The 25,436-nt window shown below is 39.0% G+C and overlaps 1 protein-coding gene across 2 annotated transcripts in view; it reads right to left on the bottom strand.

The window, feature by feature from the left end:
- Window positions 1-25,436, bottom strand: part of SUCLG2 (succinate-CoA ligase GDP-forming subunit beta) — a 112,765-nt gene that overhangs the window by 20,439 nt on the left and 66,890 nt on the right. The window lies entirely within an intron of this gene.

The raw sequence follows: 25,436 nt of genomic DNA, 5'->3' as shown, positions 1-25,436 counted from the left end.
TCTCCCAGACTTGTTAAGAGCTTATGAGGATTTAAAACTCCCACATTAAATTGCAAAAAAATGTCAGAACAAGCCTCAAATGTACACTCTCATAACACTTGAAACTAAGCATGATGAAAACAAACAAATAGCCAGCACATACTCAGTTATACAACCAACCACATTTCACACAGCCAAAAGCTGTCACTTGGCTTCAGCAGCACTTCTTCTAAATTCAGATTTTCTGCTGGGTATTGGCATCTTCAACACAGTTCCTTGGTGTAGGATTCCAAAGGTATAAAGAGGCAACTCACAAATAAAAATTAATTCAGAACCTTAATACAGTGCAAAATTCAATGGCAATATTTAATGCTAAGCACACAAGTCCAGCAGTGTCTCATACCTTTTAATCTCAAAATCAGATGAGCAAGTACATCCAAAGCAGCTTACTTATTCAACAATTTGAGGGCATAAAAGTAAAGTTGCACATTTATATCTTCACATGGTGACTTTTTTTTTTTTTAATTTCCTCCTCAACTAAGAAACAGACCTTGTTTTCCAATACACACAGTAGCAAGACAAACTCATGATCTGGGCTAAACTGTATAAAAGTAGAAGTGAATTAAAAGTCCATATTTCAAAATAAAACAATGGAAATGGTTATAAGCAAGGAAATTATTGCAGACAGAAACAGTTTAATGCATGCATTGCATGCACTTTTTGTTAATTACTTTTTAAGTACTTACGCACAGTAGTGGCTAAAGAGGAATTATATAAAAGGGAGATTACATAAAAACATTTCCAAGTGGGTGTTTCATGCTGAGCCAGAGTCTGTAATAACAGTGTTGATTAACCAGGACAGCCTTGGCTTCCCTTCCAAGGCCTTTAATGACCCACCATAATCTCATTCGTAGAATGGCTTGGGTTGGAAGGGAACTTGGAGGGCATCTCATTCCAACCCCTCTGCCATGGGCAGGGACACCTGCCACTGTCCCAGGGTGCTCCAAGCCCTGTCCAGCCCAGCCTTGGACACTTCCAAGGATCCAGGAGCAGCCACAGCTCTGGGCACCTGTGCCAGGGTCTTGCCACCCTCCTGGGAACAAGTTATTTCTTATATCTGATCTCAAAGCACCATCTCTCAGTTTAAAGCCATTCCCCTGTGTCCTGTCCCTCCACCCCTTGTCCCCAGGCCCTCTCCAGCCCTCCTGGAGCCCCTTTGGGCACTGGAAGGTGCTCTAAGATCTCCCTGAAGCCTCCTCCTCTCCAGGTTGAACAACCCCAGCTCTCTCAGTGTGTGTTCATAGCAGGGGTGCTCCAGCTCTCAGATCCTCTTTGTGGACCTCCTCTGGACTTTCCCACCTTTTCTTTTTTCAAGCACCAACAGCATAAATTCCTGCCTAGATTCTGTCTGGCCAGGTGATGACTGAACTGCTTCGCTACAAGTCCCTGTTCAGATGTCTTTTTTTGCATGGAACACAACACAAATGCATTTGTGTGAGACATCAGCCCAAAGAGTTCTACCATACTTTGGGGAACCAACACATAGTCAAGGAACTTGAACTGAAAAAGCATTTCCTGAATTTGTTATTTGATTTGATAAAGCCATCTCCCAATGAAGTGTGGACACACTACAAACCTCAAGCTGAGCACTCTTCAAAGCCAAGATACCCTGCAGCACTCTCACAGCTCTCACCTCAGTGACACCTTTGAGTGTTTACACAGAGCAAACAAAAGGACTCTGGTTTACTTCTGCCTAATTAAAATGTTTTAAAAGAATTTAATTATAAAATGCCAAACTACACAAATGCAAAGATCTTTCCTACAGAGAATTAGTGATGAATTGAATGATTTTTTTTTTTAATCAAACTGTTGGCAAGCGATGTGGGTTTCCTGTTTGTAAACAACCATATGAATGCTAAACATATTTATTCACAACTTGACACGAAATGCAGCTCTGTAATTAATCATTTCCCCATCTAATTCAGAAAAAATAAATGCCCAAACTTGTACCCCTCTTATTATGAAATAGTCAGCTACACACAAATGAATAATTATCAGAATTATCAACTATCTACAGATGTGCAGCTCTTTTCAGCCCAGACAATGGCATTCCCCTGATGCAAACTGCTAATCCCATACACATTCTCTTATTCTTTGTTTAAAGTGAGAAAATCTCCTTAGTTATTAAATTCGCTCAATCATGGGCTATTAAAGCTATTGTTTCAGGTTATCTATTAATTGCAGGCTCCCCTGTCTATATTCACTGCTAAGATGCCACCCTCCTTATAAATTGAAAAATGCCTGCCTGAGTGGGTAAAATGTTAAAGGCCATGGGTTAAGGCTAATTCTGAAAAACAAGGTAAGTCTTAAGCTGTGAAAAGTTGTCACTGGAATTAACTGCTTGAAATCCTGTCTTATTTTGAGAGGCTGATTTTCAGATATTAAAAAAACACTCAGTAGAACTTATTTAATTTCAGGCTTAAATAATTTGCAAAAATATTTTTTTTCTATAGCAACATGATGTTTAGATCTGAAAGGCTGTATGACCTGACTTTATTCTTCTCAAATGCCAACAATTAGCAGTCAATATGAAGACAGAGGAAACCATCTTGCTCATGGGAAAAGACTAAATTCTTTATGGGAATATTATATAAATCCAAAAGAGATCAGAAATAGATCATAAATGCTGCTTGAATACGGTTCTGAATGTAATGGCAGCATTTGTATGCTTTTCTCTCCACTTAATAGGAAAAATAAATGTACAAGACCCTTACAAGTTTGATACATTTAAATAGAATAAAAGTAATATGCAGTTCTAGTGACCAAGTGACATCTTTGACAGACAGAAAAAGTTCTGGTAAAATAAACAAACAAAAATCTACAACACACACAGTGCAGGACATGGAAGATGTGCCAAGACCCAGACTAGAACAGCATGATGCCACCTACTTCTAAAAGATCTTCTGCATCATAGTGAGCCTTGAACTAACACACCACATTTCTTACAGACTGAATGTGAGATTGCTCCAGAAATTTTAAACAGTAACTTAAGAATCAATTATTTTGTTTAGATACCTGTAAGTCATGGACAGTGTTGCCTTGGTGTGATGGGAAGAGAAGTGGGAAAGGCAGGGAAACAATTTAACTTTATAATCCATGAAGTCAACAAGAATGATTCTTGAATAACAACAGATAATGAAACATTCATTATCAAAGTTTCACTTTGTTGTTTGTCTTCAGTGCCTGCAGCTGACAGATACACTCATTTATAATCCTCTGCCAGTTGCAAACTGGCAAACGCTTTTGAATTAGTCCCTTGACTTGAGCCTCCAAATTTAATTGTTTCCACAAACAACTGGGCAATGTTTCAAGACTTTGCTTCAAGACACCCAAAAAAGTCCTATATTGTACCTAACAGGAAAACCAACGAGCTGTTCCTTGGCATTTCCTGGCTGGTTCTGTTCAGAATTAAACACCACCTGGATGAAAAATTTAAGAGGTAGCAAAAATAATGTATCAAGAAAATCTCTTTTCTCTAAAAATTTCTGACTAGTTCCAATTTTGATCCAAATTAGAAGCATATCTAAACCTCTAAGGACTTTCATTAAGTGATCCAAAAAAAAAATTTGTGCGTGTTTAAATCTGCTCTACTGTATGTACTTCACCAGAAACACTTTAAACAGAGTGAAAACTGCTGTTCATATCAATGAAGAAAAATGCTGTCCTCAGTTTTGGTACAAAACTAAGAGTGAAACACTACTGAAACTGCATAAAGAAAAATTTATACCTAAACAGAAAAAAAAAAAAAATCAATGAATTAAAGCCAAGGTAGATGGTACAGTGATTACTGCATTGCTCCTTTCATTTGGGACTATCCTGATCATATGGGATTAAATAGATTGTTCACAAAATCCTCTATGAGGACATGATCAAAGCTATCTCAGAAACACAATGATTACCAGTCACAACTCCAGGCAACACACTGCTGCAGACAAAATTGATGTAAATCAGAAATGAGAAGCACTGGAAAAATATGACATTTCCTTGTTGAAGCAGTCAGTACACCTCTCATAAATACTCAAATACTTTATAGTCATTATTTCTTGGTTTTTTTTCAACCAGGTTACAAACCCCAAATATTTGATTAACAATATGTCAAAGAGGCCTCGGAATTCAGAATTAAAGAATGAACTGTGTCAGCAAATTATGGCCACTCCTGCATTATGACTGAAATGCAGACGCATTTGTAAAGGTGCCTTTGCTGGAGGTTGCCAAAGGAGTAACTCAATGTGGAAGAAAGATCTTTGCCAGAGATTAAGGACAAGACAAGCTGGATTTGTAAAGCAAAGTGCAAAATTAAAAGAGTCAGCTTTCACTTTGGCAGATAGAGTCCAGTGAATATCTAAAAGTTTAATTTAAAAAATGTCAAAGTTCTCTAGAAAGGTGAGGGGTGATACAACCAGTGGTCTGAAGAAAGCAAATTAACTGATTATAGTTGCTGGAAAACAGAAGGAACAACAATAGAGCAATATTGAAATTATCTGATTTACCAGTTCCTGCACTTTCACCTCTGAATTAATTCCTCTGCTCAACGAGAGCAGTGCGATTAATGTACATGGGAGTGGTTTACTTATCCTGCCAAAAAACAAAAACCTGCTCAAAGCTCAGATGATCAAGTTTGGATAACAAAGCACCAAAATACACATGCAAAATTCTTCATTTTTCTGTAGGTTTACAAATATTCAGTTCAGCAGAGATTAGAACAGATCTCATGCAGAACCTCATTGCAATGGATTGAAAGGTAAGCAGGTGTGGTACTTGACAGAGCCAACAACATAAATATAATTGTATTTGAATAATCCTTATCCAATGAATATATTCACTCATTCACATAAAGAGAACATGCTTTTATAGTCACCAGTATCAAAAGTACAGAAATACATTAAACAATTTAAAATAAGCCATTGCTATTAAATTATAATCTTACATCCATCTTTACAAACATATTTAACCACTCCAAGCATATGGGTTTTATAATTGAAAAGTCAACACAACATTTTAGTAAATTTAAAAAAAAAATCAAGAAATCTGAATAAGGTGTTTTATTTTTGGTTTGTAATTGCCTCTTCAGGGGTTTCTTTAACCCTTCCCTTGTAATTAGCCATCTGTTAAAGGTTATCATCAGAGATGGAATAACAAGTTGAGATGACAATTCTGATCCAAACTGGCCATATTTTTGCTCATTTCCTCTGTTTATTGATTCTGCATTCTTTTCCTTCACGGATGGGCACTTGAAGTACAGCAAACTCATGGCATTGGTGTTTCAAAGGAGGCTTAGCCAGCATCACCCTTTAATGCAAATTGCCAAGGCAAGCCCAAGGACATGGATATGTGGATTCTTGGTCTAAATACTTCCACCTCAAGCTGGCCATTGGTTTGTGCACTAACTCACAAAGAGCCCTCATTCAATGCCATGACCTCAGTTATTTTCTGGCCTGGACTTCAAGTTTCCATAGGATCTCCCTTCCTGCAAAACAACTATGGTTCAGTGAATCACCATCATAGCCAGCCTCTGTTATTACCTGCTAGGCTTTGATTACCAGAACTTCAGCAAATCCAATATCCCTGATTTTCTCTTATGGCTGCAGCTGTGAAAATGACTTCTGGAGAACACTAGAACTAGCAGAAAATGCCAAAGTGGTTCTACACTGAGAGCTTGCTGCTCTCCCTCTCACATAAAATTCACACACAAGTTACTAAGCTACTTCTGAAATAATTGTCCACTCTTTAGGCTTTGAAATCAAAACCCAGCAAGTCCTTCTTGTGTCTGCCCAAAGCCTTCCACCCCACCCAGCACTGAGGAATTACAACCCTACCTTATGCCCCACATTTTTTATTTGACAAATTAACTCCACACCCATGTAATGGCACAGCTGTGAATGCTCACAGTTAATAATGCTTCATGTGAGAAACCAACTGGAATTCTTTCAAACATTTTACAGCCAAACAAACAAGATTTACTTATTGTTCAATCACAAACCATACAACTCCTCAGTCAGGATCTACATTTAGCTACAGCCATTGATAGGCAGGACAAACTGTTTTAAAGCACAGAATAATGCAATAGCTCAGCCTGTAAATTGCTGAATGTGGATGTCACCAGGATATTTGGGTTTTTACTTCACTCACTGGTTATTTTCAGGCTTTCCCATATATGGCAAGCATTTTTAAGCATTCCTCTAAAAGCATGTTGGTCCATTCAAAATAAAAGCAAAAAAACCTTGCATGGACACTGTTCAACACTGCACACAGCTGCAAATGGTAAAGACTTAAATGTGTACAAACCCTCAAAGAAACAAAACTCATTGTATTGATTCCTGGATAGCTATTTTGGTTTCCCAATTATGAAAAAGCTACAGGTAGCAGTTTTCAGTGTAATGTGATGCTGCAGTTGTCGCCTGTTTCTCATTAATTTTTCATTCCTACAAGAAAAAGTCTTTCCTGGGAGCACTAAGTGTCAGTGCAAGTCTGTTTCATTCACTTTTCAACACCAGACACGTATTTATTCCTAAGTTTTCAATTCCATTGCATAGCTTGCTATGCAACTTGCACACATCAACCCCAGCAGCAGACAGCTTTTCACCAAAAACTTGTAACTTGACATATACCTTGTCTTGCCTTAGGCTTAAATTGATTAATTCATCTTTCACTTGAGGTAAAGTCTCCCATTTAAAATGTTTTAGTAGGAAAAGGCAGATTTTACAAACTGAACCAGAAAAAGGGACTTTCAGCATCTTTGTCACACTTCCAAATTTGATGTTATGCACAGCTGTTAAGGAAGCCTTTACCTTAATTTTGCTGTTGCTATCTACAAGAAGTTTCTGCTTTCCAGATTCTCCTTCCTGTGCAAAATATGAGGACTACAAAGCCATAGTTTCAGTCTTTTCTCCTCTTAGAATTCAAATTAAGTCTCACATTTTCAGATTTTTGGCAAGAAAATGGAGTCAGAGGAACTACTCAGAATATCAAAAACTCACTTAAGAAACTCATTCTATTACACCACTGAGTGGAACACCACAGAATAACTTTTGACAGGAGACAGCTAATACTTCAGAAGGGAACAACATACTACAGTAGGTTAACTATGGAAAAGCTTCCAGGAATACATGTGCTATCTGCCTGAACTAATAATGAAAATTGAGAATTTCTTCTAAAAAAAGACGTGTTAATTCAATCACAGAACTCTGACCTCAAGGCAGGAATTTTTGTTTGTTTGTGGGAAGTTAGACTAGATGATCTTAAAGGTCTTTCTTAATCTTCCAATCTGTCTCAAGGAGCATATAGGAGATTTGGGGTTGTATAACTTCCATGTACAACATTTTTGCATATTACTGACATGAATTTGTTTTAACTCTAGAGTAACAGGGCAGTTAATCATCAAAATATCCATCAGCTGTTGCCTTTACAGCTCATTTTGATGGCAGGACACAAAATAAGAGCAGGGGAGTTCAACCTGGACATGAAATTAAGGATATATTGAAAGCTGTGCTGAATGGAGCAAAGAGAGGAAGAAATGCCCAAATGTTTTGCTCATGAATTTGCTCAGTTTTGCAACTCTAGCAAAAATAAAGATGAGCTGATTTTCATCTGAAATTTCCCCTTTAATAGCAGAAACTCTCCTCATGTGCAGGATTTGGGACAAAATCAGTGCACTTGGGAGGTTGCTGGAAAGAGCCACTTCCAGGTTAGACTGCAAATGTGCATCCACTCTTCCAGGTGTCACTGTTCTCTGTCCTGCAGCTGAAGGCAAGGAACTGTGAACAGCAGCCAGCTTGATTTTCACTTCTATTTGAGGCACACAGGCCACTTTGAGCCCTTTTCATCCACAGAGAAAAACTGACTTGCAGCAAATGAAATGCTACATCAAGTTATTCTGTTATTCACTGCTGAGAATAACACTGCTGAGCACTTAAATCAAGGAAAGATCCATCCTTTGGCAGGGAAACAAGACACAGGCATGCACCTACCATGTACCTGAGCAGGGGAAGGGGCTTCAGAACAAAGGGTTTTAATGGAAGCCACAACACCTCCTTTAAACAGGAGAACAATGGTAGAAGCTCCATTACATGGCCAGTTCCCTGACCACGCAGCTGTACACACCTTACAGCCACATTTCTACAACTGTATTTATCCTGATGTTATGAATTTGGCAGTTGAATTAGTGAATAAAAGCAACCTCAGCAGTGAAAATTCAAAACTGTTATCAATCCTGTAGACTAATAATATTAGTGACTGTCCACCTACAATGACACACGATAGGAGAGCTACTAAACCATCCAAAACATATATTTTAGAAGTCTGTATAATCCTTTCTCTCTCCCCCTCCTCAAATATTTATTTTCCTAGCAATAATGACCTCAGTATTCAAGGCAGCCTTTGAAGATTAATGACAAGTGGAGGTTAATGGTCCTCAGCTATTCTTCAAACCATCAACTCCTCCCAGCCAGTCATTAATCCACAAGAAATGCCTTAATGCTTCACTTATTACTGCTTAAGCATCAAGCCTGTAAATTTCCAGGGCATTAAATCTCCAAAAGTAACCTTTTTCTCTTCACAGACTTCTATTTCAACAAAGCAGGCAGATGAGATGAAAGTGACTTCATTTTACAGGGATTCTCCTCAACTTTACCAAAGAATAGCATTTATTTGTGTTTATTTGCACCTATTTGTTTTGGGCACTAATAAATAACATCTCCTATCCTGTCAAAATATGGGTACCAAACCTTCTTCAGCCAGCATGTCTTTGCCACCTCTATAAACAGGAATTCTCCCTCAGCCCAGCCCAGCAGGAGACCACAATGAAGGATGTGGCATTGCACAACTCAGGTCATACAATTTGGTTACTAACACAAAAAAACCCCACTTTTTCCCTGCCTCTGGCTGTTGGGTAATTTGGGAGAGTATTGCCACCTCCAGAGAAATTTTCCTTTCCATTCTTTACGCATTTAACTGCATAAGGAAAGGGAGAGTTCTACTGTAGGATGAGGATGGAGAGACCTTGATTCAGCCCAGGTTTCTATTCTATATTTCAACATAACCAATCACAACAAAAGCCTTCCAAGAGCCTGTTAAACTCAACATTCCCCTGTATATTATTTTGTACACTGAAGTGGTACAGCATGTAAAAATCAAGGAATCACAGAATGCTTTGGGTTGGGGGAACTTGAAAGCTCAGCTAGTGCCACCTCCTGCCATGGCAGGGACACCTTCCACTATCCCAGGCTGCTCCAAGCCCTGTCCAACCCAGCCTTGGACACTTCCAGGGATCCAGGGACAGCCACAGCTTCTCTGGGCACCCTCACAACCATCACAACTCATCATCTTTCCTCCACACCATTTATTAGTCTTTTAAAATGTCAGGACAAATTATTTGCTTTATTGTTCCTGGATGCCAACAGAATAAGCCATCAAAAATGGAAAAAAAAAATCAAGTCTTTCTTTAAACAGTGATATCATCAATCACACAATCTATATCCATTCAGAGTCAATTATACAAAAGTATCTAATGTAGACACATTTGATCTAAGCAGCCCATCAATCATCTAAAGGATAGCCTTTCTTCACCCTTTCTTTTATTCTTTTAAATGGACATCAATTCTTTCCTCATTGTAATGCTCTAGCTAATAAGATGTGTTTTACAAAGTGTTCACAACTCTGATGTTCACAAGAAAATGAAAACTCTTCGTAGGATTCAGTGTCATATGACAAACACAGCAAGATTTCATTATTCCTCAATCATTTTCTTTGAGGAAAACACCACAACACAACAGTCAGAAAAATGTTGACACTAAATTTAGAAAAAGACTAGACATCATATCAGACTATTATCATGCTCATTTATATTGGCACTCAACAAGCATTAGTTGTTAAGGCAGCAGGGCTGGCTGTCAAATGTGAGCAAATTGACAAGCTATTAGAATGCCAACTGGAGGGATTCAATTAGAATATTTACTCCAGCACCAGCAAAGCCTTGCTTTTAAGATAAGGCAGAAATGTGGTGTGTGTTGACCAGGAAATAAAGGTAGAAAATTAATAGGCGTAGACAGAAATGTATCACTTTCTTTCTGCTATAAAAGCTACAAAAAAGAGATCAACTTGAAAATATTAACTCTAGAAAAGGTAATATCCAACACAAATCAAAGCAAAACAGTGGACAAGCCTTTGTCATGGCTCTGTCCCAGGGACTGACAAGCTCTGATCTCCTCCAAGCCACTTTGGGATCCCAAACTTGGGATCAGCCTTGGACACTGATGCTTTGACACTGACTTTTCCCCCAAGTACTGAATACATTTCAAGAAGAGCTGGGGAGTTTTTAACAATCTTTTAAGACAAAACAACTCAAAATCCACAAACTCAACCTGACAAAACCTCACCCAGATACAACTTCCCAGAATATTCTGAGTTGTAAGGGACCCACGTGGATCATCGAGTCCAACTCAAGTGAATGGATTGAACCCCTGAAATGGGCACTACATAACCCCATTTCCATTTCCTTACTAATCTTTGCAGGGGTTGGACAGATGTGCTTGGCTGCTATTTCCTACCAGGGAGGTGGATTTGTGTCCATGTTCAGAAGGACCACTGCAAACCAGGGCACAGGGGCTGAAAGGATAATCCATAAATGAGGACTGGAAAGATGTTGGGAATACAAATTCCCACATGGGAAAGGATGAAGACTCAGAAGAAGAGGGAGGAACCATTCAAGTGACTCCTGCAGAAGTTTGGGTGTACCGAGAGAAGACATTTGAAGCCAGATCCTGTTTCCAGATGCACATCTGGAATTATACCACAGCCTATGGAAACAGCATTTACCACCTGCCATCTTCTGTGCATCACTAATTCAACTCCAAAAAATACCTGCAAGCAGTTCCAAGTTACTCACTTGACAGACCATTAAATATCTTTCCTTTTTCTGCCTACTTATTTTAAACCTTTCCAGAGAGATGGCTTGTACTTTATTTCAACTATGAAGTGATTTTTGGCAGGACTCTGCAAACAGAAACTCAGACTGAGTCAGGGAAGAACCTACTCAGCAGACTCCTTGCCTCATCAGGAAGGGCACACACTGAGCTAATTTCAGGATCAAAGTCTCACACTATAGCTCCTGCTGATAGGATTTTTTTTTTTTTTTTTTTTGGATGATCTTCACTTCTCTTTGTTTTTAAAAATGATTAGCTCCATTCCTACTAAGATTAAATAATTATAGTTCCTCCTTCATGTTTACACCTTTTATACACTTCAAAATGCTCAGCATGTCCCTCCTCCCAGGGAGTATAATTTTTTTACCACTTCCCTATAACCCTTTCACCTCCTGCCTCCAGTATTTTTGATATTTTCTTTGATTTATTCAGACACAGAAGTTTGACAGAGGAACAAAATGAAGAAATTTATGCCAGGTCCAATTTATCAAAATCTACACAAGAATGATTTCAAAAGACAGGAAATAAAAGTTTTCCCTTTTCACATATTTACAAGATGCAATTAAAATTTAAGAAATCCTTTAAAAAATATTAAAAAGGAAAATAAGAGAGAACACTTTTATTGTAGCTCAGGATCAGAAAGGTACACTAGAGCTTTAAAAACTCTGGACTACCAGCAAGATAAGAGAAGTTTCCTTGAAACTGTTATGATAAAAATGTGTATGAAGCATGCATGGAAAACTGGTATGTGTGATAGGGAAAAAAAAGGGAATAAAAATTAATAGATGGTGTGGGAGCCTCTAAAGGTTGCTGTGAGCTTGAAGTGACAACATCTCTAATGGGTGCCAGAGACAGGAATGTCCTACATGGATTTTTCCCCCATGAGTGACAATAATCATAAAGATAGAGCATCTGCACCAGCACATTCTATTTCCTGCCATTTATTTGATTTTGGCTTTTTGATGTTGGTCTTTGGAGGAAATCAGTTTCTGTGGAAACAACTCTGTCACTGATGCAGGAGGTGAAAAGTCGTGTCAGTGAAAAGTTAACCAACTGATGCACCATTTTGAAATCTGAAGGGTGGCTGGGTAAAAAAAAAACCAACCTAAACTGTGCTGAAATGTGTGTTCCATCTGTGGCTGCAGCAACTCCCCAGTGGACAATCAGTGCTCAATCACTGCATTGCACCAACAGTGGAGAAACCTGCTCCCTTCACTCTGCAGGCAGCCAGCAGCTGAGGAAGAGCAGTAACTCAAACATGTCCAACTCCAGCAGAATTCAGACATTTCATAGACAGTCCCAAGGGAAGGATTCTGTCTCAGCATCCCACCTTATGCAAGAGAGGAATCCTGCCTTCAGCAAGTTCTTTGCCTTGATCCTAATTCTCAAAACACAGATCATCCCCATCTCACCTATTCCTGATGGTTTTTCTGAACTGAATGAAACCACTCCAGTTTGTCTTGAAAGCTGACACAGCTCCTCCTGTCTCCCTAGAATGATTTTCCAAGAAGTGCTGCTACAGAGCTGTTGTGACCGTAGGAACTGTGTTGTGTGAGAATGAATTACAGAATGGGCTGGAAGGAACCTTAAAACTCATCTCATTCCACCTCCTGACACAGGCAGAGGCACCTTCCACTATCCCAGGTCACTCCAAGACCCATCCAAACTGGCCTTGGACACTTGGCTTTAGTGTGCACCCATGAACACTGCTTCAGGCTTTGTGCATGTGCATAACTGCATTAGGTGCATTACCCAGGAAAAAAACCCAGTTCAATTCACACTGCACAGAAAAGAACTAAATAGGTATTAAGGATCTAATATGATTTTAGTAGATTAATGCAAACCAGCACTAACACTCCAGTAGCTGGATATTTATAAATAATAGAAATATTTCGCCGAGGAGAGAATCAGACCTCGACTGCTCGTGGAAATAGAACTTTTTCTCTCCCTATGGCAGTTTTGAAATTTCACCTCCAACTCTGAAAATAGGAATTTCAAAATTATTCTCAGTTAAATCCATAGAAGAACTGACCTTCAATATCTGTAATGTTCAAAAGGAAAGACACTTGCAATTCTGATTGACAGATCCATTGCAAACACAGTCTCAGCAGCTCCAGTGTGAGTGTTGAGAAATGCAACCTGGGCATCTACAGCTTGCTCATTCCAACTTATTGAAGCAGCTTTTCCTTGTCAGGGGAATTGCACAATTCAAGACTCAGCCCTACAGATAACAGCAATCAGGAAACCACACTCATGTATGAAGTGATCTTAAGCATTGGAGTGACAAAATAAATCAAATCTTCCTATAAAACTCAACCTCAATAAGAAAGTGCCAGCTTTCAATTAAAATCTTGAATTATCCTTTGTATTTACTACCTGGAGAATCCGTAAGCAATTTAAATAAAATACTTATACTGCAAAAGCCCCTTACACTTCAAAATAAACTTCAAGCTGCAAGTTAGGGAAACCTCAACTCAATGGCTATTCAAATGTTGTTGCAAAAGACAAATTTATTTTGTTCATTCTGGAGAACAGCTTTCTACCACAGAAACTTTTCCTGGGACAGACATTCCTTGGATCTTTCCAGCCTGAGATTCCACAGCTGGAATCCTTGACATCCCAGCCCCCTCACAGACCATGCAGCACTAACACAAACCAAAGCACACAAATGTCACAGCCCCAGTCCTGTGCCCCTCAGAGAACAGAAATGAACCCAAATCAGAAAAAAAATCCAAGTTTCCTTAAGAGCTAGGGATTAAGAAAGAAATTTGATATTATTGATATTGCCTGCATTTATTTTAAGAAGTACTCAGAAATACTTAGAAAGTTGTCTTAAAACTTTTCCAGAAGTAGAAAATACTGCTACAACTTTAAGTGCTTTTGCCTCCAATCCTTCCAAACCCTCTGCTAAAATGTGAGATAATGCCTCAGTGGGTTACCAAGTTAAACCCCCTCATTCAGGGCTGAAAAGCCTTTGAATACATGAGCAAGATCAAAGCAGGTAAGCTCAATAAACTGTGTAGTCCCTGTTTAGGGACTCGAGGAGCATCACTTCCCCAGCATGTTGGAAGTAATTTTCTCTGGTGACATGCTATGTTTTGTCTTACTGAACATTTAACCTCTAGCTCTGGACAGCACACATTTGGCACCAGCACATTTCCTTAGGGAACACCAGAGTGGTTACTTCAAGTGACAGTTTTCTAATTATTCTGTCAAGCATCAATCTGTGAAGTTCCCAGTTCCTCAGTGCCCTGATTGACAGGGCAATCAGCACTTTACTTAAAGCCTCTAGAGCTGCTCTGGCCTGCCAAATGCTTTAAAAAAACCCACAAAAAACAACCCAAACAACCCCTCCTTCCCAGTGTGAAAATGGAGTGGGATATTTGACTTCCAAAACAAATCCCCACTTTCTACAAATACAATTCCCCAAAGTAACCAAAAATTTGCATTAGCATAAAAAATGCACTTCCAGAGAAGGAAGAGCTGACCAAAATAGTATTTTCTTTTCTATTACAATAATTCATTTGTGGCATTTTATTGTGGACCAAATCAGCTGATGAAAGTACATCAAAAACAGAGAAGGAAGTGAGACAGCACAATCATTTTCACTGAAGTTTTTATTCTCTTAAGAAAGGGAAAAGAGTCCCACCCCTGAACACTTTCAGCTTGATTCCAAGTTCCCCTGATTTCTGATAAACATCATTTTCCTCTGCTGAGGGTGGAATTGTGACTCTGGGGCCTTACAGCACTTCTGACTGAAGAATAAGTGACAAAATGAGGGACTTGGTGAGTGATCAACAATTATCCCTGTACCAAGTTCAGGGCATAGTAAAAGCTTTTTAATAGCCATGACCATATTTTCCTAAATAACACAAAAGTACTTCATGTTCTTTATCCAGTGTGTAATTAATTCAACACCAGGGCTGAGATTTTGACCAAGAATTTGGCATTAGAATTACACAAGGTTTGATTTATATGCCAGGATGCTGCACCTGAGAATTCAATAGTGGAGTTGCTCTTGGCTTGCTGGGACAGTCTTGTGTTGGTGTTGCTCAACTTCACACAAAGAGAAGCTCTCTCTCTGTACAGAACTGCAGCACCAATACCAATAATAATAATAATAGTTTCTCCTGAAATCCAGCCTGTGCCAGATTTTCTCATTTGGTTTGAAATGGTAAATTATGAATAATGGAAGTTTTGTGGCCAGCTTTTCATGGTGTGTGCTCTGAAGTGCTGTGTGGTAAAATACACTGAAGTCAGAAAGACAGAAAAATAAATGAAATACCAAATCAGGCTTCAAACAGAGGGTAGAAGAGGGCAGCACATTTATCCCTAATAAAAGTGAGCTGCAGAAAATTTCTTTTTAGATTTAATCTTTTTTTTAAGGACCTTAAATTTGAAAACATATTCACACAAATTTATTGTTTTTATTTCCTTGGATTTGAAAGAAAAATTCCAATAGATCTTGAGAGAAGGGAATGACAGAGCTGAGCTGAGCAAGTGGCAGAAGGAAGTTCTTTGATGAAAAGCCTCACGCTGCAGTGGTCAGTAAGGTGGAAGCTCTCCCACTGATCAGGGGCAAGGCTGAACCCATCTGCTTTTCTTGTGGAAGTTCAACAGATGTTCAGCATTATTAAGAGAGTTAAAGGAATGTTGCTGATATGTAGACACCATCCTTGCTCTAATTGTTTTTATATTTCAGTACAATTACTTCCACAGTTTGTATGACTAAGTGAAAACAAAAATGTATTTGAGATTCCCTCAAAGTAATACACACAAAATTCCCAGAACAACTGTGCAGACACCCATGGAAGTTTGGATTAAAGGCAAATCCTTCACAATTCAGAGAGCACATACTCAATCAATGGTTGAAGAGGAAAACCTCCAGGGAGCAGCAGGAACTAAACAATTCTGATGAGGTTTCTGTGACTTTTCAGCAAACAGTAATTTGCTCCTTTATATTTCTTCAATGAGAAGTCGAACGTTGCAGTCGCAAACCTTTAAATCAAATGATTTGCTGGGCATCAGGCATTCAACTTTCAACACCTCCTATAAAATATTGATCTGCACATTCATTCATTTCTATTCAATAACTAATTCTTCTTTTTTTGCCTGTTACAGGCCCATAAGAGTACTCTGGGAGGTTGACTTAATCAAGATTTAGTTAAGAAAAAAGAAATCCTCAGCGTTTTCAAGTTTTAATCTTATCTAGATTAAAACTTGCACCACATAACCATGTATATAATCTATTTTCTTAATGAGATGTTTTTCCTCTTTTCCCGTGTTATCACTATTAATTCCAAGTAAGTGCCATTTACAGTTTATACAAAAGTTCCTGCTTTAATCACAGGATTGGCATCACTGTCACAGGACAGAGTTTTATGCACTCCTTTGCTGAACAACCTTCTCTGCCTGAAGGTGCAGATGTCATTCCCTTTTCTGGTGAAGAGAATACTGACTTCCATGGTCAGCTCACCGGTCAGGCACCCAGAAATCCAATTTTCTGGCACTGATAGTAGCATTGTTTCCTGCACTGAGGCACTGCAGAGTTATTTGGGGGAGGATGGCAGAGGATGGAGGGAGCCAGAACAGCTCCAGCTCCTCTGCCCTGAGCAGATTTTTTGCAGCAAGGGAGGCTCCTTCTCCCCCACATTCCCAGGGAATGAACATCTGGTGCTCTGCAGCTCTTTGGTTACTCAGGCTTACCCTTAAATAATTAGAAATGGTATCTAAAGTAGAGCAACAGCCAGTACTGCATACAAAATAGGCTGTGGAAATGTGCACACAAGTTGTGTCAGAGCAACAGTTGGGTAGAGATCTGCAGATTTATTCACTTTCACCATAGCAGGCTGCGTGTAAAAATTCAAATGGAAGCTCTTTTTCCTCTACTTATTTGATGAGTAAAATATGTATGCAAATGAAAAAGAATACGACAGCCATAGCAGAAGATTCAAGGCGAAAATGGTTTTGTAAAAGTGGTCAAATGTCTTCTAAATTCATTTGGAATAGCTGCAGTGGTACAATAGCTGCTCTATCCCAGCCAGAAAGAAGAAATTATATGGCTATTTGAAACAAGTAAGGCTACCTTATTCCTAATCAGCTCTAATTGCTTGGGAGAAAAAAACCTTTAAAATGTTTGGCACTTTTCTGCTGAAAAATAAATCCCTACTTTATTCTTTAACTCTGTTTAGCCTCTGTTGTAGCTCACCCTTCACAAGGCATCACCTACACACACCCCAGACGCAAACATCAACAAATTGGCCACTGGCAGGTGGAAATGGAAGAACTTCTGCTTCTTGCAGATTGCTATCAGAAGGAGGAGCACCAAAAGAAATAAAATTTCACTTTTCACACCACTCTAAAGAGAACACCTGACTTTAGAGACTGCTGAGTGTGACACATACAAAAAATGCAACACCTTTTGAGAAACAGGACTAAGTTTATCTTCCTGTGACTGGGTAGCTTTTTATTAGAAGATGAAACTAAACCTGGAGTAGAAGGACTAAGAGCTACTCATTTGTGGTAGACGTGGACTTGATTTGCCAACTACTTAAGCACATGTTAAGCTTTAAAAGTGAATAGACTCATTTATTTCAGCTTTATCAATCCACTCGGAATAATAGATAATAAAATATTAAGACTTGAAACAGGTTTGAATTCTTGTTGAATTTGAGCATGACTGTGAAGCTGTGAAATAATTCAATCCTACCTGAAGCAAAATAGAGATTCAAGAGAACTAGCTCTAGTCCTCTTTAATTAAGCTGTATTTCAAACAATTTTTGTTTTTTCCAAAACTTTTCCATCACCCTATGATACCCTTTAAAAAAAAAAGAAAATTATCTTTACTCTAAAAATCTTACCAATATCAGGCCCTTCTGTCATTAAAAGATAATTTTATGATGAGAAAATGCTTTTTAATTTTGTCACGGTTACCATTTTTTCCTCAAACTGAGTCTTATCAATAAGAAAAATATGAAGTCCTATCTACCAGTGCTCCATCCATCCAGGGTGCTTCTACAATGATAAGTAAAACCAGTTGTTATTTATTTCACTCTCACAAGAGTGTGCCTAACCCAGCCAAATGGCTGAAAGCACCTACCTGAGATACACATTTCATCATCTGGGCCAGTTTGTCAGGAACAGATGGAGGCAAGGTGATTAAATTTCTTCATTTTGATTGAAAGAACAAACACATTCCTAGACTGCCATAACACCCACTTAAAAATAATGAGAATTAAAATGCGATTTTCTCTACAGAAGAGTTTAAGTAAGGACACTTACAACTTTACTTTTAATATACTATTTCCTACCCGTATTATCAGATTATTTTCTTTCATTCTCCTGTATGTGTGCTAGATGGATGATCTAAAAGTAGATTCATAATAAATTACTCATCTCACCAAGATTAATTACCAAATTGACTTTCCCAAAATATCTTCCCTTTTTATCCTCGCTAATTGTGAAATGAGTCGTATAAATTTCCAAAATTTAATCAATTTGGAAATCCCAGTGAAGGATTAAACCCTTTTCTGATGCATTTCACATGGCATTTCCTTTTACTGGGCAATGCCAGGAGGTGCAGGTTCTATTGCACACCCTGGATGTGCCATCAGGCCCTGGGCAGTCAGAGGTGCTGGGCAGGGGCTCAGGATGGAGATTTACTGCAGGATGCATCCCTCCCATCTGGGGCCCTGCTTTGGAGTCAGATGGTGACACCAGGCTGTGACACCACAAGAAACAGGTCCCATAACCATCACCATGCCCTTCCCAAACACCTCCCACCACAGGCTCAGCCATCCCAGCTCAGCAGTGGAGAGCTCACAAAAGTCCACATTCTCCAATCTCCAGCCCTAAAAGCAAAGCCAATAACAAAATCCTCTCTCACTTTGATCACTAATCCAGCACACCTCCAACCAAGCAGGAAAATGCAAGAAGCCTTGCCCACAGAGCAGCTCAGGAGGGCAATACCATTTCTGCTCCAAGAAAAATGGGAATGCCTGCTCTTCTTTCCCTGCTTTAGAAGGGACAACACTAACACAACACACAAACACTTCAAGTTCCATCCAAACCTACCAGCTCACTTTGTGTCATGGTTCTTCCACTAATCTGCCAGCATTTACCATCTATGAAAACATTCCTGCCACAAAGAAAGCAATTACAAAATCACTGCAAGTCTTCCCCTTGCTTAGGAATTTTATTTTCATATCCAGTTTTTAGGATTCATTATAGCCTACTATAAAATGCCAAAAGGCATTCAACTTGTCAGTGCCCATGAATAATGACAGATTCATGTTAAAGTATATTTACATATCAATTACTTAAGACTCAATACTACACATGCTCTTGAAAAATATTTTACTTTTGGTTATAAATCAAGACAATTCAATTATGCATTTTAAATGCATAATTGTCCTCTCATTTTCATAAATATTGTTAATATGCTATCAGTCTGTAAAAGTGTCTTAGTGAAATGAAAGAATGACTTTTCAATATTTTAAGTGTTTTAAAAGACGAATAGTCATTTCATATTAATTCTGCAAAACTGCAAAGGCACATTAGAAAATAGTCCTTTCTGTAGTTCTATTAGTCTGTATTTTCTCACCAATGCAGAGCTAAGTAAAAATGCAGAGAAATTCCTAAATTGCTCTTATAAACTCAAAACCTACCGTACCTTTAAAAGAACCATGACCTGCTCCATTTTCTGAAGACAAAATGCTTTACAAATTTCTGAGACAAAAAAACACAATATGCCTTTGTGAACTTTACCCAGCCTTTCAAGATATTTCTGTGCCCTATTTTCTACCTCCACAAACTGTCATTTTATGAGAATAATCTTAAACTTCCAGAGTCAAGACATTATTGCTCTTGCAAAATTACCAATCAGAGCTTTATGTTTATGTTTCCTCTCTGAAACACAGAAAAGAAGCTCCAGTCCTTTCACTGGCTCCAAGGTAGGATCAACTCCCCCTGAATTTTCCTGGATAATTGCTTGTTTAGCTAGTCTTTAAAACCTTGTGGTGCTGGATAGTGTATAAATTCCTAAAATAAACTGCTGTAGGACTCAGCTACCTTTTTTGGCTGCAGTATTTTCAGAACAGCTTCCCCATACAGCCACATATCTTTGCTGCTCTTAACCCTTATTTCCTGCCTGAGGCAGCCACTGACCTGCAGCACCAGACAGATTGCTCAGGTCAGCTGAAGGCTCCTTCACATTTCTGTGTCTGATTCCTCCTCCAACCCTTGAATCATTTGTATATTTGAAATCAGAGAAAAAGTTATCTCTAGCTATCTGTTTACTCCCCCTCAAGACAGAAAGGCCCCTGTATTGTGCTAATAGGAGGTAATACTAAGATTATGTAGCAAGATCCAGGTTCCAAAAACTATGTGGAATTTTTCAGTTATTGATTAGACAACATCCTACAGAAATGTCAAAATTTCTAGCAAAAAATACAACAGGTTTGTTTATTACTATTTTCTTTTTAAAACTTTAATCTTGCAGTTCTACAGAACCAGTGCTGAGCACTAAACTGCCAGGAGGAGAGGGCTCTGTAATAAGCAGTGAGGAACAGTGATAACTTTTATGATTTTCATAGCACTTAACTCCTTTAACAAATTATTGAATTTTTGATCAGTGTTTGTAGGTGGCAAATGAGTATTATAACCCACAGTTCACATCAAGGGGAAAACCTATCAATCAGAGCCATGACTTCCAAAAGTGTTCACTCAATTCAGGTGTGAGCATTTTGCTGGAGCAGCGAGGGCCATGCAGAGTGCAAACACTGCACTGGTGTCAGAGCTCAAAATGTCCCTCAGACATTTTTGGATGTTCCAGGCCCAGGTCAGAAGCATTTGAGACCCTGGCAGGCAGCTGGAAGCAGCTGTGATTTTGGATTTGAACCATGGAACGATTTAGCAACCTTGCAGGAAGAACAAGAAGTCACAAAAGTTTAGATATTAGAGTAGAAGTAGTCACAAAGTAGAGGGAAGAATTTTTGAGTGCTGTACAGGAGGGTTTTGGTTTTGTACATGGGAGTCAGAGGTTTTAAGATGGATTTGGGATCTGGGCCTGTCCTGTCCTCCCTCTTTCTTCTTCCTTACCTCCATGTTCTTGGTGATGTTGGCACTCACATATTGGTTTAGAGTAGAAAAGCACCATTTAATATAGGTAATAGGTATTGGGGAAAAACTGTAAACATGTAACACATAATGTACCATATAAAAGATAGAAAAGCACCATTTAATATAGGTAACAGGCATTGGGGAAAACTGTAACCATGTAACACGTAATGTACCATATAAAAGACAGCAGCAGCCCTGGGTGGGAGAGAAGAAGCAGTCGGGGTCAGAGAGGATGTCAGGGTGTGTGTGTGCCTCTGCCTGAGCTGTGAGCAAACCACAGCAGCCCAAGGAGAAAATCTTTTAGATTACTTGCAATAAACTACCTTGAGACTGACTTTTCCACCACATGGGCCACCCCTGACCTAGGGGTGAGCTCTGGCACACTGGCAGTCAGCACCTGTGCAGCAATGCAGCAGTGCAGCAGTGCAGTGCAGTGCAGCACACAGGTATTGTGCACTCAATACTCAAGCCAGAGTATGATGCTTCAGCCTCTTGTGTGAATTACAGAAACACACAATGTGTAAAGAATTTCCAGGCTGTGTAAAGAAGAACTGGCTAATGAAGTGTGTAAAGGGTGCATGAGAAAGAAAAGGATTCCTAATGAGTCTGTAAGAACAGGGTTCCTCTGCATTATCTGAAATGACACCAAATCTGACAATTTAAACAAATTAAGTGCTAACACTCTATTTTATGTCTGCAACTGAATCTTATTTACATTTCCCTTTTTACTCCAAAATTATATGCACAGACATAGGCTGCATGTGTGATAGCCAAGGTTAGCTCTTCCTACTGATTTATTGGTTTGCAGTATTGTAACACTGAGAAATCCCCTGCTGACAATCACTTAAATGCAGTGGACTGTCCACAGCCATCCCATGCTCTAATAATGAGGAAGTTCCCTATTCCTATTCCCAAAAATGTGGCATTTGGAATTCTTGTATTTTTAAAGCTTTTCCCCTTGAGCAGGTCATTGTTCAAAGCTGCAGAGTGAGAGCAAACAGTCCAGAACCACACAAATATAGTTACTACACCCCATTCTGCCTGAATGATTTGAGATGTTTTGAATGGTCTGAACTGAACCAGCTCACTCAATTTTAAATTAATTACCCAAAATAAAGATCATATGCATTATACATGGCAACTTTATTTTTATTTCTGAAATCTAAGAAAAGATTATCCCAAATTTTTCCTTTTAGTATAATGTTACCCCTTCTATTGCCACATAACAGACTGCAAATGTTTAAGAAAGCTAATACTAAAAATCCCTGAAGCCAAAAGGATAAGCTGGCGATAAAAATATCTTGTATAATAAGGATGTTTAAACTGCATTATTTTCATACCAAACACAGCTGGAAAAGAAGTGAATTGCTAAGTTATGCTTTAGTGATACCCTCTTTTAGAGTTCTGGTCACTCTCTCAGATGCCTGGAAAACAAAAGCCCCAAAACCTTTGCTTGACACACAACAGTGAAACACATCAGCGCCAGTTATGTGGTGGGCACAGAGATGCATCTGAACATGAACAGGCAGGAAGGTGACAGGAATGATTGTCCATTCCATGTAATTATGACAACAATCTGAATTTGGACTAGATAATTGCTTAAGAAAAAAAAAATAAAGTCTTGTGTAGGTTTGATATTAATTATTCCCTGGATATGAGCTAACAGATGTCAATATGGAATATTTTTTCATGAGAAAAGTTTGTCTTTCTGTCAATAGTATTTTGCCTAAATAACAAGCCAACAGTTGTTAACATCAATTGATTTGGTGAGTCTTTTGTCGTATCATCAATGACAGGCTTCAAAAGAGATTTTCAAAGGAACTTTAGTGGCAAAAGGAGAAAAATAACAACAAACCATGTTAGCCTTTAACTGTCTGTGTTTCAGTGACACTTTATAATAGAAGTCCACTGCTAAGATCAGGGCTAGAGTGTGCTGATGGTAAAACAAACCTGCTTATAGCTAAGTTGGTTTTTGGATGAGTTTGTGAGGCCAGGTTCTGGTAGGAGGGGATAAAAGGTGGCTTCTGTGAGCAGCTGCCAGGAGCTTCCTCTGTTCTTGATGGAGCCACCAGCTCTGAGATGGAGCCTGAGCCCTTCAGGGACAGTGGCATCACCTCTGGGACAACAAGTTGAGAAGGGCACAGAAAACTGCAAAACAGCAGCTGGAGAGAGGAGTGAGAACAGGAGAGGAGCAGCCTTGCAGACAGCAGGGTCAGTGAAGCAGGAGGGGCAGAACTGCCCCAGGTGCCAGGGCCAAAATTCCCCTGCAGCCCATGGAGATCCATGAAGGAGCAGGTATTTTTTCAGCTTTAGCCTTTCCAAAAAGCTTTGTTGAATCCTACAAACAGTCATCATATGGTAAGCAGGTCTTCAGCATGAACAAAAACAAGCACCTGTGGAGCTTGGAAAGAATGTGAGTGTGCTCATGGATGAGGACTGTGGGGGTGCCTGAAGCAGGAATTCACACCCAGAACCTCAGAAATACCAAAGGCAACAACCACTTCTGTGTCACTGTGGGACAAAGGGGGATAAATGAAGCTCCTGCAGCGTCTCCCAGCAGCTTGAACTGCCAGAACTGAGCCACCTTTCCCTTTCCTGCTAATATCTAAAAACAGGGAAGACTGTACATTTCCTGCCAGAGCAGATGCACAGCACAAACTTATAGAAACAAGAAGGCAGGAAGAAGGGAAAGAAAAGAATAAAGAAAGAAAAAAACAATTGGAATTTAGACAGTGAATAGAAAGGAATTCAGAGCCATTGCAATGATCTGTCTAACCCAGGAAGTATTAGATATGGCAGACAGCAAACAAAACCAGCAGAGTGTAAAAAGGGTCGCTGGCTCCAGGGACAGCATTTCCATCCAAAAGCCAGTGGATCACCTTTTGCAACAAAAACCCTCACTTCTTTTTTTTCCTCCAAGAATTATAGACACTGACAGCTGACAGGTTAAACCATCAGCAAACCAGCCCAGATCTTCAATTTTTCGTAAAAACAATATCCTTAGCTTCATTGAATCAAATCATGGCATACCTTGATTTGTTTATTTTCTTTGTCATGGGGAGAGGAGGGGTTGTGTGTTTTTTTGGTTTGTTTGGGGTTGTTTTTGGTTTTGTGTTTTTTTTTTTTTTTTTTTTTTGCTTTAATACAAATAGACATTTTAAAGACAACTAAAGAGGGAGAAAGAGATCTTTTTCAGAGTGCAGTTGAACCTTTCCTTCTGGAAGATTTAATCTTCTGCAATATCGTAACTCTGCCAGCACAACTAAAAAACAGCAATTCTCCATATTACAACCCTGAAAACATTTTTTTTTTTGTTTATTTCTTTAGTCTCCAGATATTTGGATATTTACAAAAATTAACTGAATCTCAAGTTCCCAAGAACAAATTTTTATCTTATCAAACCAGGTGGGAATCAAGTTAAAGGCCACAGGGAAATGACTGACCAGATACAACCTGTGAGTGCTGCATTAGCCACAAAGACTCTTGGGACTGAAACCTTACCATTAGTTAAGAAAAGAGAGAATTCATTCAATATTCTGATTATATATTAGTGAGCTAATGGACATGGTGTATCAGGAGAGGAAATAACAGACATTTGCTATGTTTTCTGAACAGAATGAAATAAAGCATGAAATGTTTTGCCTTCTGCATTTTCAGCCAGTCAATGCCAGGACTGGCACAGCCCCAGCATAAATGCCTAATCCAGGTCCTTTCCATGCTCCCTTTTGCTTTCTCTCAGTAGCAGAGCTTCTGCTGTATGCAGTTGGAAATAAGCAGTAACATATAAGCAGAATGTGGAATAGAAGGATAGAACTACACGTCAAATGTTGGGCACGCAGATGTTCTATAGCTGAGAGCTACTAGAATGCCTTTTTGTTTTAAAATTGTTTAAACTCAGTAAGCTTCATCACCAAAATGAATACCTGCTGTTTGTGCTGCAGCAGACAGTACAAACTCCTCAGCACAGTGATAATCACCAGCTAAGTTGTGTATCTGAGACCTTTCTGCACCTGCTTCTCTACCACTAACACGAGTTTCAAAACTAAATTACATCTCAGGCACACCCAGACCATCACACACTGCAGAGCAACTCAAACAACTCAAACAACAAACACTAGAGGCATCAAGGTACCAGGTACTTAAAAAATATGCAGGGAAAGTTGCAACTGCAAAGAGCTTATGGTATGAAGTTGGCCTGTGCTTATTTTGTACTGTAAATTTTCTTCCTAATTTTGCCTTGGAATTTTGCTGCCAACAACAATTTGAAAAGCCACAGCATTTTGTCACTTGCTGCTGCTGCACAGAGCACACAATTAGAGCACTGTAATTGTCACAGGAAGGTGGCATTTAGGAGCCAGT

Source organism: Lonchura striata, chromosome 12 (assembly GCF_050655825.1).
Source record: "Lonchura striata isolate lonStrDom1 chromosome 12, ASM5065582v1, whole genome shotgun sequence".
Classification (NCBI taxonomy): Eukaryota; Metazoa; Chordata; class Aves; order Passeriformes; family Estrildidae; genus Lonchura; species Lonchura striata.
This window is presented reverse-complemented; position numbering and strand designations above follow the sequence as displayed.